This window comes from Panthera onca, chromosome C1, assembly GCF_046562875.1.
Source record: "Panthera onca isolate mPanOnc1 chromosome C1, mPanOnc1 haplotype 2, whole genome shotgun sequence".
NCBI classification, from domain to species: domain Eukaryota; kingdom Metazoa; phylum Chordata; class Mammalia; order Carnivora; family Felidae; genus Panthera; species Panthera onca.
Window position 1 is genome coordinate 119,114,345 of NC_138346.1, and position 18,300 is coordinate 119,132,644.

The following is an 18,300-nucleotide window of genomic DNA, read 5'->3' on the forward strand; positions in this document are numbered from 1 at the left end:
CAGTTTAGGCTCTAGTGGTGAGCTAAGGAGAAGCAAAAGAGGAGAAGCCATTCTTGGGAACTTCCTTGGAGGTTGTAGCTGGCTCTGAAGAGTCTTGGTTGAACTAGATGAGTAACTAGTTCCTATGACTAATGAATTTTGCAGGAGTCCCTTTGGTTGTACATACAGCCCCCTGGGATTGCTGTAAGGTTCCAAGCCATCACAGTTTGGAATCGTGGTTTTCAAACTTGAGTATGCATCAAGTTTGGAGGGCTTATTAGAATACAGATTGCTGGGCCCAGGGCCCATCCCTTGAGTTTATGATTCTGTAGGCCTGGATTGGGACCTGATAATTCACATTTCTGACAAGTTCCCAGATGCTCCTGCTGTTTTGGAAATTACACTCTGAGAACGACTGGCTTAAAGCAACATTAGGTGTTTTGAGTTTGGGGGCAGAGGGAACTATGCAGGCTGGCTGGGATCTTTTCACTGCTCTTCCAGTGCACAGAGGTGAGCTTCCAGATGTATTAATTAATTCATCCAACAAGTATGTGAGTGTCCACTATGTGCCAGCCACTGTTATAGTTGTTAGGGGATACTGTGAAGAAAGCACACAAAAATCCCTTTGTGGAATTTCAATGAGCACAGGCTGGGATTAACTTGATATCAGTTCTGCTGTTTCTTGATGCTTGCAGGTGAACCTGCCCCTTCTCCTAGCTCCCTTCCACTTATTTTACTTTCTTTTGGAATCTTTGAATTTCATAATAATAGCACTGATGTTATTAATCATCCCGACAACTTAAAAAATTTTTTTTAATGTTTATTTTTGAGAGAGAGACAGAACGACAGAGCGTGAGCTCTGAACAGAGAGAGAGGGAGACACAGAATCGAAAGCAGGCTCCAGGCTCTGAGCTGTCAGCACAGAGCCGGACGTGGGGCTCAAACTCACAAACTGTGAGATCATGACCTGAGCCGAAGTTGGACGCTTAACCGACTGAGCCACCCAGGTGCCCCTCATCACAACTTTTTATTGAGTACTTGTTCTATGTCAGAAATAATGTAGCTAAGTGCTTTACATTTATTATCCCATGTTATAACAACCCTGGTGTTTTCATCTTGATCTAAAAGATGAATTTTGAAGAGGTTGGTGACTTACCCAAGATGATACAGCTAGGTGGAGCTAGGTCTGTCTTATTGCAAGTCTGTACTTTACTTCAGTGCTCTAGTCCAAGGTTTTTAAACTGCACATTATGACCACTAGTGGGGCATGATTTGGTAGGTCTCAAACAGCACTTTTTGGGGAAAATTGGAACTGAATAGAAAATATCACATAGGATAAGCATTGTTTCTTGAAATTTTTTTTCCTGTGTATGTGTGAATATTGAGTTCTGACTTAAAATATGTTTCTTACTGTAGATAACAGTAAAAAAAAGTTTGCAAACTACTGCTTCATTGGCTATGGGACCATAGGTCATCTAATCATCATTTTTGAAAAAGAGATTAGAAAATTTAAGCCTTAGAAAAGTAAGTGATTTTTCAAGGGCACAGAATAGTCAGTGGAGTACAAAGACCAGATATCTGAGTTTTTAGCCCCTGGTCCACTGCTTCCTTTCTCACATCATGCTGCTTCCTTAAAAGTGCACTCTATTGCCTGGGAATTGAGTCTTATCTTTTCACGTGATGGAAATATGCCATGGAACCTTTAGAGATGTTGACAAAACCTGAAAAGGGAAGTTGAATGTCCTTCTGTTCTGGGTAGGTGGAAATTGTGCCACGAAACCCCCAAAGCCTGCAGATGAAGATGTAGCATTTGTCCGGTTAGTTTCTGGTATACTTGACGGGATGAGGATAATAATATGAACTAACAGTCCAAGCTCCACACAAGTTGCTTATATTCACTTGTGTGATTACTAATTATTTGGACAGGGTAGCCATGGCTGGGCCATGAACTCGGTGGTTTGGAGTGAGAGGGGGCATCCTACCAGCATGAGTTAACACTTCTCTATGCTGTCCCCAGTTCCTCATTTTGTTCCTGCCGAGTTCACAGCTATTTTCCTCATAGCCTAGCTTGTCTAGGCATGGTTTCAGATCGCTCTCTTTCTTTTCTTTTTTCTTTCCTTTCCTTTCCTTTTTTTTCCTTTTCTTTCTTTCTTCTCTAGACCATATACCTTCATTATGTGGGTAATTTAGGTTCCTAATGCTTTCCCCCCTAAATCAGTACATTGCTGATTTGCATGAGGGCAGGGCTGTGGATTCTCGGCATGATCAGGTGGTGATCTATGGTAGGTCCTCCTATAGAATGCTGCCCCAACACTTTATACCAAGGGACTTACAGTCTGTCCAGGAGTAATGGGAGACACTTGAAAATAACTTGAGAATGCTTACAGACCCTTCCAGCAAGTGCCTTTTAGCATCCTACTAATGGTTGATGGAAGCCGAGGAAATGAAAAGTCAAGGCCTCATTGGGGAGGGAGGCAGGGATGGAGATTGATGGGGAGGAGAGGCTAATACATAAGGATAGGATGAAAACCTTAACTTGTGAATCATAAAATTTGAGTGAGAAGGAGCCTAAAAAGGCCTGGAGTAGTGAGGTGGTTGGCCTTCAGTCAGATGGCTGGATGATAGAGAGCAGACAGAGTACCTAGGTCATCAGTCTGTGGCCCCTTTCATTCTAAGATGTGTTCACCAGAGTTGTCTTCCAAAGCATCTCATTACAGAAAAGAATGACTGTCACTAACTCTAGAGTGAATGAAATAGAGGCACCAGGAACATGTAGCAGGTTTATCTGCATTTCCCCTCAAATGCTATGTACCCGCTGGGCTATGTGTGTCCTAGTTTGTGAAATGTGGGGGTAAAACAAGAACCTCCAAACTTTTAATAAAATTTATGGCCCGAGAAAAACCTTTTTTTTTTTTTTTTTTTTTTTTAGCATGGACCCGCTCCTCCAAGTAGGTAAATAAATATTTTCAAATTATATGTATGTACAGCTATTAAACCATACATGCATAAGTTAACTCCTAGTAAAGCTTAATTATATGGGTTTTAGACTGTACATGTGTAGATTAAAGTGCTTATGATGCCCCAAGGGATGGCCTTACACCCCTCCACTTCTGGGATACACACGTCTCAGTTTGCAGACTACTGGTCCAGAATGAAAATTGAAGAGTTTAATGTCAAAGCTATTGGTTCTTTCATTAAGCATATTATTTTTCACTCCCAATATTTCTTATTTTTAAAGTTTATTTATTTATTTTGGGAGAGAGAGAGTGTGTTGGAGGGGAAGAGAAAGAGAGAGAGAATATGAATGAATCCCAAGCAGGGGGATCAGTCCCCACACGGGGCTCAGTCTCATGGACCATGAGGTCATGACCTGAGCCAAAATCAAGAGTTGGATGCTTAACCAACTGAACTACTCCCAATATTTCTAATGTCCCTCTGCAAAATAGTTTTTGAATGTAAGTTTTGAATTAAAAAGTGATCTTTCCAGAGTTGATTATGTAAGAATGGAGGATGTATGTGAATTAAGTTGAATCCTTTTTTTGAGAAAAAATGGTGTTTTTGATTTAAGGAAAATGGACCCCCTCCCCCCTTGTTTTCAATTAAAAAAGAATTTTTTTTTTAAAGTAAACCCTACCCTCAGCCTGGAGCTTGAACTCAGGACTGAGATCAAGAGTCTCATGCTCCATGGACTGAGCCAGCCTGGCACCCCACAACTTTCCCTTTCTTGGTCTGTGTTGGTGCAAAACCCTTGTTTGATGTCTTTAAGACTTCTCTCCCGGGGCTCTTGGGTGGCTCAATCGGTTAAGCGTCCGACTTCAGCTCAGGTCATGATCTCACAGTCTGTGAGTTTGAGCCCTGTGTCAGGCTCTGTGCTGACAGCTCAGAGCCTGGAGCCTGCTTTGGATTCTGTGTCTCCCTCCCTCTCTGCCCCTCCCCTGCTCATGCTCTGTCTCTCTCTGTCTCAAAAATAAACACATTAAAAAAAAAAATTTTTTTTTTTTAATAAAAAGACTTCTCTCCCTACCATTGTAGTGATTAACCTCATAATTCACATTAGGGCTTGTTAACGTTTGCTGATTTTTAAAAAAATTCCTTCAGTCTTAACTGGAGAACAAGTTTATTGCTCTGTTGGCCGCAATAGAATGGACAGTATGCCATACTTTGCTATGGAGTGCTGGTGAATGGTATTGGTACTATGTGAGGGTTGTTGTGTGGTAGGCCTTCTGCAGTATCCCCCAAGGTTGAGCAAGACTTGCAATCAGAAGTAAAGGAAATGAATTTGGTCATTTCAGAATTTGGAAGCCCAGGACTGTGGGGATTAGCTGAGACAGAGATATACTGAGTAAATGCAGTGAAAGATTATTTTGGTAATTAGAAGAAGTTCCATTTTTGTAATGAAGTAAAAAGGAGTAACAATGGTCATCAATTGTGGAGAGACTGGAGAGCAAATTAGAGAGGGATAAAACTCACTTTGGCCACACAGCAGAGCCAGACAAACTCAGGGACATGTATTCTATATTTGTAGGTATTTCCAAATATTTTTTTAGTCATAAGGATGAAAATCATTTCGATATTAGAGCAGCTCATTTCATTATTCTTACTGGAAAAACGAGTTAAACCAAGCACATGTCCTATTGAGGGTGAGTCAACAGTGTCATTTTAACATAAGGAGGGACAGTACTTTAAGTGAGTTATTCCAAGTCCTGTGGTTTTCCTCCAGCTGAGCAGAGACAACTCTTATTTCAGAAGTGAGGCTTACATGCAAAAAAAGAAGTTGCCTTTCATTTCTTTTTCAATTATAGCTAGTTTTCCTTTTGCTCAATACTTTTCAAAAATCCATTTTCTCCTTAGATTTGTATCAGATTTTCTGAATTTTGACAGAGTATTTATTTGTGGAAAGTATATTATTCATTGTAGACCAATTGTATTTTAAAGTTTTATTTTGAATTCATCTACCAATTCATGGGTCAGAGTTGGTATATGGTGTCAGATATCCTTTAAAAAAAAAGTTATAAGAGAAACAGGAAAGCAATCTATTTTAACGTGTCATTATTTTTGTAAGTTTTTTAGTGGTGTGGACATGAAGTAGGGTAGTATTTTGTGGAACATTATACCAAACTGTAATGATGAAATTTATCCTTCTGACTTTGGAAGACAAGAGTCTGGTGTTTTGAGATGTGTGGAAAAACAGTGCCACGAGCTGTTTAAGGTTTCCTTAAGTGGGATCCAGTATGATTAAGGGTATGTGTCTGGATAGTTTATTCCTTGGTTTGGGAAGGTGAGTTTTTGTCTTTTTTCCCCTCTCAGTTGATTCCTTTAATTGGAGAGAAGCAGACCAGATGAAGAAAATATTCTGTCTCTTATGGCATTCTTGGTTTGCCACATTAGTTATTACATGCCTTCTCTGACTAGCAGGCCACACTTTTTCTGTTTAAAGGTTCAGTTTCACTAGCTTAACTGTAGGTGTGTTCTCTGAAGGAATTTATTTCTGATAAATTGAATTTGGGTAACTTGATCAAATGATGATGGGTCACCTACTTTTAATAGAGTTCCACCCTTCTTAAGAGTAAAATCTTGTCAACGTATAAGATGTGATCATTTTTATGATCTGGTTCCATAATTTCCTTTTGCTTCTTGATACTACTCTGTGCTTGAGGAAAGATGGTATGTAGTCACAATTTTACAAAGGAAGAACTCGGTACAATTTCACCCATTCTTTTACCTCATAGGGTAGTTTGTTTTTATGTTTGTCTTGAGAAATAATACATAGCAGTGTATTGAATCCTACAGTTGGCAGGTTCCAAACTGGGGTTCTTTTGTTGTGGAGGTGGGAGTGATACTAATGAATGTATGTCAGTCCTTGTTAGGGCATGTCCATGAAGAGTGGTTCTGAAATAAAGCATTGGTGGCCCCTGTTATCCTAGGAACTTAGTCTTAGTTTTATTTTTGATAAGCATATGGTCATTAGCTGGTCTTTGGCATAAATGTTTTTCATGTACATAGCTGGTATGTGGGTGCTTATCTACATGGGGATGTTATATTATAGAGGTTTGCAGGTTTGGGTAGATATCAGGCTTCACTGACTGCATCTCAACAGATGTAGTGAGTGGAAGGATGCTGGACTGCTAGATAAAAGACTTGTTCTGGTGCAGGCTTGGCCATCTTGACTTGAATGACTTTGGTCAGGTTCCTTATTTCTTTGAGTTGCAGTTTTCCTCTTCTGTAAATGGTGCTATTTCCAATTTGCATGCCTTGCAGGGTTGTTGTAGGGATCAAATGAGGTCATTTGTATGAAAATGTTTTGTAAACTAGGAAGGTATTTTTATTGTAGCATTGTCTTAAGTCAGACGTAGCAGGGGTGAGAAAGCAAGAGTTGGGAGCTGACATTCTGATTTGTTTGGCCAGTGTTCACATTGGTCTTAGAATACTTGTAGGTTTGGGCGAGGGAACATGGATGGAAATCAGCTAAAAAATCCCTGCCCTTTGGAAGTTGAGATGTTAATCCTAAATGCATGTTGCCAAGTCAGTACCAACTCCCATCTGTAGGGAGAGCAGATGTTTGTTACTCTCATTTTACTGGAAGGACACTGGCCAGCCAACTAACTTAGGCTATGACTGGCTACTTTCTGAAATTCACATCATTAGAGTTACCTAAGATATTGTATTGTAGGAAGGTTGCTGATTTGGGGTTTTTTTTGTGTGTGTGTGTGTGTGGTGTTGGAAGGGCACATATAGAAGCCCATTCTGTGCAGATTTATGAACTTTTTCTACTTAATTCAAAAGTCGTATCACAAAGAGAGGGAGGATACTTGATTCACTTGACGTTTGTTTTTAATATAATTTACTGTCAAATTGGTTTCCATACAACACCCAGTGTTTCTCCCAACAAGTGCCCTCCTCAATGCCCATCACCCACTTTCCCCTCTCCCCCACTCACTTGACATTTTTAATATAAAACATAAAGTATTTGAGACTTTCTATGGTAATTTATATTCAGGCTTATAGTCAAAGTGATTACAATGCTTTGGTTTTCATATTCTTGATGAGGTCATGTGTACTTTGGTAGGGAGGAGGAGAAATGTTATTTAATCACTAGCACTACCCTAATAACCACATTTGCTTAAATCCTTTGTCCCTTTGCTTGAACTCAGGGTTACTTGCTTTAATACTGGTTTTCCAAAGGACTTAATCCTGTTAATGTGATGAGGTGGCGGTGGGAAGGACATTCCCACTGGGCCTAGAGTGGTGTAACTGGTAAAACTCCCTTTTTAAATCCCTCTTGTTCTACATGAATATCACTCCCATGTCCCCAAAGTGGAATGAATTTTTACTAAGGAGAGTATTTTAAGAGAGATAAACAAAAAAGATGAAAATATCTCCTCTGCCAGGTCTTCTTGACCTTAGAAAGCTAGAATAAACTATCATTTTGCAGATTTTATTTTTGTCTTCTTTTGTGGGAAATTAGGGACTTGTTTATGTTCTCTTGGAGGGAGATAGAAAACTGGCCTGCTCCTTCAACAGTTTGGCTTTGAAAGCATTTTTCGAACATTTACCATATGCCTAACATCGTAGCTGGGTTGAAACTAGGTAGAACAGACATGGCATGGGTATTGTTCAGTCCAAAATCCATCTTTTCCTGGAACCCCCCTGGGCTGCCAGGCAGGAGAAAGGCGGCAAAGCAGATGGAATGGGTGGTGGGTTAGGATATCTGCCTTTTTTTTTTTTTTTTTTTTTTTTTTAATTCCTCTAGGAAGTTGTGATTCATTCATAGGAGTTGAGGAAGATTGGGCTCCAGAAAGTCAACACCCCTAATAGGATTTATCCCCTCAATTTTAATTTAATATATTGAGGTTTACATTATTTCTGTAGCTCTTTCTGAGAACTCTGGACTAAAGCTGAAACAAGAGAAGTCTCTTGGCCTCTCTAGAACTAAGAAGACCTTCATGAAGGCAACATAAATTTTGGGTTTGCCAAGCCAGGTGTTGCTGCAAATGGAGAAACCTAGGTTTCCTTCCTTCTTAAAAAATAAACATGGAAATTTCAAGTTCTGGTATGGTTATTTATTAGTGTAGACAAAATTTTCTGCCTTTACTGCCTTTCTTTGGGCATCCACAGCAACAACTGGATGAGCAAGGAGGGCCATGTCCATTTGCACACCAGATTGTGACTGTCAGTGTGTGGGGCTGTTTTTGCTCCATAGAAACCTAAGTAGTATTAGAGGTAAATTCTTACACTCACAGTAAAGCAGAATATGAGTAGTTGAAAGGTTTGTGTGTCAGAGGAGAGGGGTTTAAAGAGGACCTGATTGAACATTGAAATTATCAGCTCTTCATCAGACACCTTTAAGTGTACATTATTGTTACTTTTTTTCTGTTGACCCTGGGGCCCAAGTTATGTTGGTGTGAGTTGACATTGATCTGTGTTTGAAGAAACAAGTGAAAAGAAGGGAGTGATTGAAAATAAAACTAAATAAAAATTAAAGTTTGATGCTATATTACATGTTTTTTTCTTCCCTCAGTAGTTAATAAAGATTTGATATTTTCCTAGTGTCTACCTTCCTCTGTTCCAAGGTTGTTGTCCCAGACATGTTCCTGGAAATGGGAATGGTATACATTTACCATCTCCACATTTAGACATTTTCCTCACAATGAAGGTTTCTGTGCTTATCTGGAATATTCTGGGTAGGACCTTTTGAGCTCTTGGGTTTAGACAATTCTCAGTGATATGTGCAGGAGTTTTGAGTTGAATATTGTCCACAGGTGAGTAGTGGTTTTGGATGAAGATGTGGAACCTCTGTCACCCAGATAATAATGTAGAAATAACCCAAGTGTTGCGATCTTAGCTTCTTCAGGCCCTGGCTTCAGAACAGTTAGCTTAACACGTAGAGGTGCTTTATGCTGGACTCAGACTTTCTGTCATACGGTGACAGTTTACGGTGTTCTGGTGACTTGATTCTTGGGAGTAGCCTTCATTGCTACAACCAAAGCAATGTTTTAAAAAGGCTGCAGAAGAGATACCCATGAAGAAATCTAGGGTGTTCTCTGGATTTACCCCATTTGGTTTTGGGAATTCTCCATGATTTTATAAAATGTAACAGTCTCCGGTTTTTTCATTTTTATTTTTAACATAATTTTGTTCTCTACCTCTAAATTAACAAACAATAGAAATTGTCTGCTCCTTTTAAAAAGCTTTCTGAACAATTTAAGCTAAAAGAGCACTTTTGTTTCTCTTGGGTGGGTAGCAAGAAGATTATATATATTTATAAAATTCTTTTCCAGCAAGGGTACTTAAAAGCATGTATTTAAAATTAAGAGCTTTTAAAAAAAATGAAGCTGTATTTAACAAAATAGTCTTTAAAAAGCTTTAAAAAGGGAGCTTTTACTAAAAGCACAGGAAATTGGTGACAGGCTGAGTTTGTTTCTGATAACAGAACAGATATACATCATAGAACAGAGGAGGTAATAGAAGATATAAGACAATGGAATAACTCCTCAGATTGGCCTTTTTTGACCACTATATATCACTATATATATATTTGTATAGAGAACAATTTAACTTCTAGATCTGATACAGCTTCTTCCTCCCTTGGGTTTTATTTTATTTATTTTGTATTTATTAAAAAAAAATTGAACGTTTATTTGTTATTGAGAGACCAAGAGAGAGACATAGAGAGACAGAGCATGAGCATGGGAGGGGCGGAGAGAGGGGGAGACACAGAATCCGAAGCAGGCTGTCAGCACAGAGCCTGACGTGGGGCTCGAACTAAAAAACCGCGAGATCATGACCTGAGCCAAAGTCAGACACTTAACTGAATGAGCCACCCAGGCGCCCTGCACCCCCTGCACTTGGGTTTTATTATACTGAGATCCTGAATGAACCTTTTGGATATATAAATCCTGTAATTATTTTGATCAGTGTCATTTTCCAAAGGGTTAGATGCTCATAGTGAAGAAATACATCAGGTCTACTTTGGATCAGATTGGTGCTTATTTTTCTGTGGATGTGTGTTAGTGAATCTACTTGGGGAAAATGGTACTATATAATGAAAACATATGATCTTAGCTTACCATTCACTTGGAATTTTTATTATTATGTTTTCTATATTTGCTGTTTAGATGTAAATTACTTTGGCTTTTGTTCAACTCATTTAAATTAATTCATTTTTTTAAAACTTTATTTATTTATTTATTTTGGGAGGGAGGGGGACATAGAGGGAGAGAGACAGAATCCCAAGCAAGCCCTGCACTGTCAGCACAGAGCCTGACGTGGGGCTTGGCTCACACTCAAGAACCTGTGAGATCATGACCTGAGCTGACACCAAGAGTCGGACGTTCAACTGACTGAGCCACCCAGGCACCCCTTAAATCAATTCTTCACCATAATACACATAGCTTAAGATTCATGGGGAAGAGTGGGGGAAGCTGCATCTTTAATTCATGCAAATGTTAAGGCAGGAACTTCCAAATATGTTTAGTTTTGTGAAGATTAGAAAAATAAGGTTCCACTTCCTCAACTTCTCTTCCCTGTTAAAGGCCAGGAAATTTGCACCATTATTTCCTTCTCATTTTACTTTTCTACTGCTTATACAAAATGATATCAGAATTAGGCACAGTCACATTTGGGATCACTATGCTTGTTAAAATTGAGGCCTTAGAACATTTTAAACACAAGTTGGGTGTTGACTTGTTGGCTTTGTTAATAGGTTTTGTGTTAAAGATAGTTCATTGAATAGCTTGAGTATTGACTATACCTGCTTACGGTTCTAGCACTGGGCTAGGTCCCAGGTAGACAAAGATGAGCTAATTGTATCTTAGGGAATTTGCACAGAGATGAGGGAGAGAGACAGGTGAGCCAGCACTTAAAAAAAAAAAAATCTACCTAGGATGTAATGGGAGCACAGAGGGTGAACATCTAAATCAGACTGGAGGGTCTCTGAGGGCTTCTTAAGGAAGGTATTGTTTTATCTATGATTTGAAATATAGGTAGGAGTAAGCTAGATGGATAAGGAAGAAAGGGAGGGGAAGTATTTTCCAAGTGAAAGAATGCACATGTGTGGAGAAGTGATTATTAACAAATTGGCCACATCTGATTTATAAATATATTTTTATAATTATTCATTTTATTTACCTCATAAATGAAAATTTTTCTGCAGTCTTTAAGAAGACAAAAATAAAAAAGTAAATAACAATGCATAGTATATGTCAATATAGCACAGCAAATATTGATGGATTTTGTTTTTTTGCAGTGAATCTAATAGTATAAAATAGACAAAATTGGCATTTTTAAAATAAAAGATTATTCTAGATTCATCAACTCATTAGGATGGTTATCTTTATAAAATGAATATTACATTAGTAATGTCAAAAACACCCTTATGTAATTTATTTACTTATTTATTTTTATTAAAAAATTTTTTTTAACGTTTATTCATTTTTTAAAAAATTTTTTTTTAACGTTTATTTATTTTTGAGGCAGAGAGAGACAGAGCATGAACGGGGGAGGGGCAGAGAGAGAGGGAGACACAGAATCTGAAACAGGCTCCAGGCTCTGAGCTGTCAGCACAGAGCCTGACGCGGGGCTCAAACTCACGGACCGTGAGATCATGACCTGAGCCGAAGTCAGACGCTTAACTGACCAAGCCACCCAGGCGCCCCTAACGTTTATTCATTTTTGAGAGAGAGAGTGACAGAGACAGAGACAGAGACAGAGACAGAGAGAGACAGAGCATGAGTGGGGAAGGGGCAGAGAGAGAGGGAGATACAGAATCTGAAGCAGGCTCCAGGCTCTGAGTTTTCAGCACAGAGCCGGATGCGGGGCTCAAACTCAAGACGCAAGATCATGACCTAAGCTGAATTCGGATGCTTACCCGACTGAGCCACCTAGGCGCCCCCCCTTATGTAATTTATAACTTCAGTTTCTGTTGGTTATATTTTCTTAAATCAAGGTATACCTCTTTTTGAAAAGTAATACTATTTTGCTATGAACTCTATAGCCTAAGCCTCAATCTTTATGGGTCTGGTATTAGCATCTCTTAAATAGGAAACACATTTTCTATTAGATGATACCTGTAAAGGACATAGAAATCCTTGTAACACTATCAGGAAAATAAAAACTGGTATCTTCCTTGTTGTATTTATTTGCCTTTTAATCAAGACGAATTTCAAAGAGGAAGACAGATGTTTCTCTACTTTGTTTTTATTTAAATGTACCACTTGGGAGTTGAAGCTTCTGCACTTCTGTTTGTTTGGATTTTTTTTTTTTTCATGGCTTGATCCCAAAAAATGTAATAAAAAGTTTAGTGGAAGTTTGTTGTTTGAAATCACAGGGTGCTATGAGAATTATTGCAAATCCCTGATGTCTCTCTGTCTGCCCTCAATTCTCCTACTTTTGGTAATAATGCAAGCAGTCATTTTGGAAAACTTTGCTTTGTTCATTTTACCGGGTCTCTTCTAGACACCATGTGCCTGAAGCAGCAGCAGCAGCTAGCTGTAGCCAAGGTCCTAGGGCATAAACTCAGAGGACTTGTCTCTCAAATGCTGGTACTCAAAATTTGCATAAACGTTAAAGAGAAAATTCAAAAGGCCCTGTATACCTTCTCTTCACATATTTTAGGAACCCCACCCATTTAAGATATTAAAACGGCTTTTGAGTGAGCAGTGGATATAAACACAAACAGATACCACACTGCAGACCAGTGGAGCAGGATATGGAAAAAAAAAATCATGTGAGATAGACAACAGAGGCTTATTTGAAGAGGCTACAAAGCAACAAGTAATGCCAATTCACAGCGATTACATGTTAATGCAACAAGTGAAACACACTGAAGGCTGCTCAGATTACAACTGGCTGGGGTGCAGACTTAATTACTCATGTTAGAGATTCGTAAAACAAAGGGAGGCTTTTAAACCAATGATATATAGCTGGCATGATACCGAAAAGCCCTGGAAAACTAGGCAGACGCCTAGACGAAATCTTAAGGAAGATTTCATCAAGTCAGGATACCTTGGGCCAGTCCCTAAATGGGCAGATTCCTGAAGCCCTGGACCTGGTCAAAATCAATGACAGCTTATTCTGTTTTTTTGTAGTATTTATAGACAAATAAGGCCAATAAACTTGAATCGATTCTAGAACCTTGTCTGGACTGAGTTACACAGTGCTAAACAACAAGGGTTTGGGTTGTATTTCTTAGCGGCTCTTTTTAGGGTGGTCCTGAGATTGACATGAAGAGGGTTTGCTAAAGATATAAAAACAAGTTTTATTTTGTTTGTATTTATCTCAGAGTCATTTGGGTAGATCACATTCTCTTTGCCCCTACCCCTAACTTCCCTTCATTAGATTGTATGGACTGTGAGGATAGGAATTGTTTCATTTGTTTGATTTCCATGCAATGCCTAGTAAAAGGCCATGCTCACAGTAAGTTCTTCAAACAATAGTAATAGAACCATGTTAAAATTGAAAGACATTTTTGCTCATATATAGTGTGTACCTTTAGTGAGTGGCTTCTTATTCCTGCAGTACTATTGCAGTACTATACCTTTTTTTTTTTTTTTTTTTTTTAAGCAGTGACCTCTGCTTTTTCTTTCTTTTCTTTTTTTTTTGGTGGTAGTAGTAGTAGTTCAGTATGTCTTTTATTAGATTGTTATCGATGGCAACTGGGAAGAATTTATTTCACCTAATGATATTACATCCTAAATTGCCTGGGGCTCTTCTATTTTTCTAGATTTCTCAGTATGTTTAAACTAGGGTTTGATTGATATAACAAGTTTCCCTAAAGGCACCATTTATCATGCATTTAGTTACCAAGAATTTAAGTACCTACTATGTGAGCTAGGTTTTTTTTGAGTTCTTACTTATGTATCAGGCATTGTTCGAGGCTGTTTAAGTGGTTAATTTATTTATTTCTTACCAGGGTTCTGAGAGATGATTTTACAGGTGAAGAAACTGAAGCACAAAGTGGATACAGAGACAGATAGTAAATGGTGGAGCCAGAATCCAAGCTCAGATGCTGATGCGTTAAACTATATTGCCTCAAATAGATAGAAAAGAAGAAAGGTCTTCTATCCTCTGGGAACTTAAACATGGACAAGCAGAGAGAGAAGACCGTATAGAATTAAGGGCTAAACTGTGAGTGAGTTATCAATGTCGTAAGACTCGGAGGCTATGAGGGGGAGGCAGGAGGTGGGCTGGGCCTCCAAAGAGTGAGTAGAGTGTAGATGGTGGAGGGAAGTGGCAGCAGAGGAAGCTGAGAAGCAGGTAGAGGCCTGGAGGGCAGTGGTGATCCGTCCCAGGGAGAGACTGCATTTACTGTGGTGGGAGGGCACTGGGCAGGGAAGGTGGGCTGCAGTCTTGAAGGCGAGCCTGAAGGTGTAGACTGGAAGACGTAAGAAAAGGCCTGTCCCTGGAAGAAGTGTGAACCATGGCATTGTGTGAAGGTACTGCATAGACCTCTTGTCTGGTTCTTCTGAAGCCAAACTGAGAGTAAGTTCTGAGAATTGAGTAGAACTGAAAGTCAATGTAGATTATAGAGTGCTGGACCAACACTTTGCAAGTGGGGCTTCTGGGAGATTGGATGAGGTTAGAGTAAAATTCTTACCATTTTGGGGGAGCTAAGAGAATGGATATCTTCAACCTGTTCTAAAAAGGGAAGACTTGAATAGATTTATATACACATATGTAAAAAAGAAACCTTTCACTCACTGGAACATTTTACAATTGTCACTGTTTTCAAACACAAATCTGATGGTGTCATTGTCCTTGCTTAAAGCCAAGCAGTACTTACCTTCACACTTAGACCAGAAGTGGGAGTCTAATCCCTGCCTGCCTCTTACCACTCTCTGCCTTGCTAAATAGTCGCTAGCCACGTGCACCTGGAATACCAGTCTCATTCCCATCTCACGGCCTTTACACTTGCTCTTTCTCTGTTTGGGATTACTCTTTCCCACATCTTCATGGTTCTTTTTCATTTAAATCTTGGCTCAAAGATACCTTCTGAGAGAGGCCTTTCCTAGTCACCCTATCCAGCCTTTGTAGTTACTCTGTCTCCCAAATCCAGGTTCTGTTTCCAACAGAATCTATCACTTACCACTGTCTGAAATGACATTATTTATTTATTCATTTATAATCTCTCTTTCCCTTTTCACGGGGACAGGGACTTTATTCTGTTAACCGTGGAATCCCTGAATTTGGGCTGGTACCTCATGGAGTAGATGCTTTGTAAGTGTGTTCTCAGCATTAGAAGCGTAGTCCCCAAATACATTGCCCAGGAAATGTGTGAAAATTAGAAATTGGTGTCTAGATTTTGTATCACATTGCCAAGTGATGGAATGATAAAAATGAAATCTGCTTCTCCTGTTTTCACCCCTTTTTGGCGGGGAGGAAGGCATGCATGCACACACATACAGTATATGAGATTGATTTAAGTCAGCAGTATTTATTGAGTGATCACTGTGGCTTAAGATGAAAATTTTGGAAAAAGTTACCCTTTTTGTGAGTGACTCATTTCTCTGAGTCTACTAAGACATTAGTTTAAGCATCTGTTCTGTAAATGGGGTATGATTGAGCAGTTTGTTTTTTACTCTACAAATACAAAGGTGCTTTCAATTTCACTGTTAAATTTAAATGTTTTACATTGGAAGAAGAGCAAATTGAATTTTGAAATGAGATCTTTCCTGGTCTCACTGCAGTTTTTTCAAATTATCAAAGTTTTAACTTCTCTTTGAATGGCACATAATTACACTATTCATTTACAGATTACTCCTAAGCCAAGTCATGAGTCTCAAATTTTACTTTATTTTTCTTTTGTCTATTCAGGCAACATCTTACTGTCTAGATTACCTGAGACCTCCAGTGGATTGTATAGCCTTAGAGGATTCCTTAAAGTTCTCAAAGTATGGTTCCTCAGACTTTAACATCACTATTACCTGGGAACTTGTTAGGAATGCAAGTGCCCAGGCCCCTTCTAGACCTCCTTCATCAGAAACTGTGGGGCTGGGGTCCAGCAGGCCCTCCAGTTGACTCTGATGCGCACTTTGAGCACCATGGCTTAGTAAACGTTAAAGGGTCAAGGTAGTGTGATCCTAAAGATTAGCCAAATGGCATTAATTTTTAGCCCTGTAAGCCCACCTCCTTTTTGGTGACTGAATTTGATTGGTTCACTAAGGCTAGGCTGTAAAGTTATTTGCTAGATGGATTGCCACATACTGACTTTGGGTTGTTTGTGTTTCTCTGAACTTGTCACTGTAATGATTTGCCAGGACACTTAATAGGAACAGACTGTAATTTTTTTTTTGCACCCGTGGCTTTCTGAGTCATGGGTGGCTAGGTCCTTAATGTCCTTCTGCATAGATTTCTTCAGGCACCAGGTATGCCATTCACATACTTTTGACGAGGGAGGTGTCACTGTTGGATCGCAGGAGACCTTCAGAAGCATTTAGTCCATGCCAGTGTAGTTTACAGGTAGGGAAATTGAGCCCCCGTGAGGTTGTGCTGTACTTGCAGTAGTACAGTAGGCGAGTGCTGGAGGCAGGATTTCAAGTCTCCCCTGCGCCAGGACTCCTGCAGGGGGAGGACAGGGCTGCAGCTTAGCCCGCTCCCTGCCTGCAGGACATTCCTTTCCTACTGACAGGTTTCTTTTTTATTTAAAGAAAAAAAGCAAATAGAAAAAAGTCAGGAAGTTCTCATTGAAACTAATAAAAGTGTCTAAAGAGAATGAAAAAACAGTTTGAGAACTTTGGTATGGAGGAAATAACCTGACATTAACTGTTTTAATTATAGTTGTAGCATTGGCCTTATCAGTGTGGGAAGAGGGAGCATTTGAGCCCTACAGGGAAGTGGGATATGGACAACAAGATGACCCTCTTCCTGAATCTGTCTCTTCAGGCTGCAGCTTAGTGACTGTGTGATCCCAACGGCTGCCATAGAGATGGGGCTGGACTCACTAAGAGACCTGGGTCCCGGGCCCAGCACTGGCACAGCTAGTGTGGTGTGATGCTCCACGAGGAGGTCACCTCACCTCCTTGGCCTCCACTTTCTAGTCAATGGGTCTAATAATACCTGTTCTGCCTATCCTGAGAAGAAAAATGCCAGAGGTTGGGAAGCAGTGTATCACAGAAGTTAAGAGCACAGACTCTCTTGTAGGATCTAGACTCGCTAGGTTCAAATTCTGCCTCTTTAACTCACTGGTGTGGCGGTAGGCAGGTCACTTACCTTTTTTGCGGAACTGTTATAATGAAACTAACTTCTTCATAGGGTCGTAGGGAGCATTGAATTAGTCTGTGCAAAGTGTTTAAAATAGTATCTGATATTTAGTAAGTACAGTGTGTTAGCTGCTATGGTTATTACTATTTTTAAAATATTATTTTAAGGGATGAGATTTCTGTAAACATGTCCTCAAATGGTTCCATCCATTGGTCACAGTACTGGGAAAATAGAGGGTTCTTACTCAGTAATTGTTAATGGAGTTGTTGTAACATGCAGCTTGTGCCTGCCCGCACCATGAAAAGAAGCTGATTTTGATGCCCAAGCAGGGCAGGCCTACAGCCTCTGATATTGAGCAGTTTATTCAGAGAGTAGTATGGCTGGAGGAAACTCAAAGGTGGAGACTTCTCAGTTTTGCTTTCAGGTTTATAACCATCCTAGGAAATGGACATCTTAATAATCTTCCAGAAAAATTAATTAACTTCAATTTTGATTTTTATTGTTTGGCTAGGTTGCTTTCTGACTTGCCTTTCCAATTGTTATTAGGATTCATGATAAGGATTTTGGGGATGAAAATTCCAACTCTGAAAGCTAAACAATCAAGGTATTGTAGTTAACCAGCAAGTGAGTAGTAGACTTTGGGTAGCCTCCCTTCTCTTCGGGCTGAAATCAATGAAAGTTTCTACTATTACTGTTTATTTCTGAGTAGTCTGTTTTGGGGAGGGATTGTGGTGGTGAAACGCCTTTTTGTTGCCTTATAAAAGGACTGGAGTTTAAGAATTTGAAAGTTATTGTTTTATCTGCATGTATAAAACTTTAACTTTTTATTTTCCTTACTTTGACCCCCCGCCTCCTCTATAATCTGTATTTGTGGTCTACTCCCCATCTTTGTGTGAGCCCTTTAAGGCTAGAGATTATGTCTTATTCATTTCTTATGTATTCCACTTCCCCTTTCACTCTGGATCCTAGTACTGTGCCTCATACATACTAGGCTCTCAATTACAGTTTGTTCAATGAGTTTTGTTGATATTTCTGTTACATATTAAAGTGGCCTGTTTTAAAACTTCACTTGAAGCCTTAGGTAATTCATTAATATCATGGTGACCTGATATCTACCCAGGTCTT

At 39.4% G+C, this 18,300-nt stretch overlaps 1 protein-coding gene across 1 annotated transcript in view; it reads left to right on the forward strand.

Moving 5' to 3' along the window:
- The window catches only part of NOTCH2 (notch receptor 2), a 164,058-nt gene that overhangs the window by 22,193 nt on the left and 123,565 nt on the right, over nt 1-18,300 (forward strand). The gene's annotated exons all lie outside the window — the stretch shown is intronic.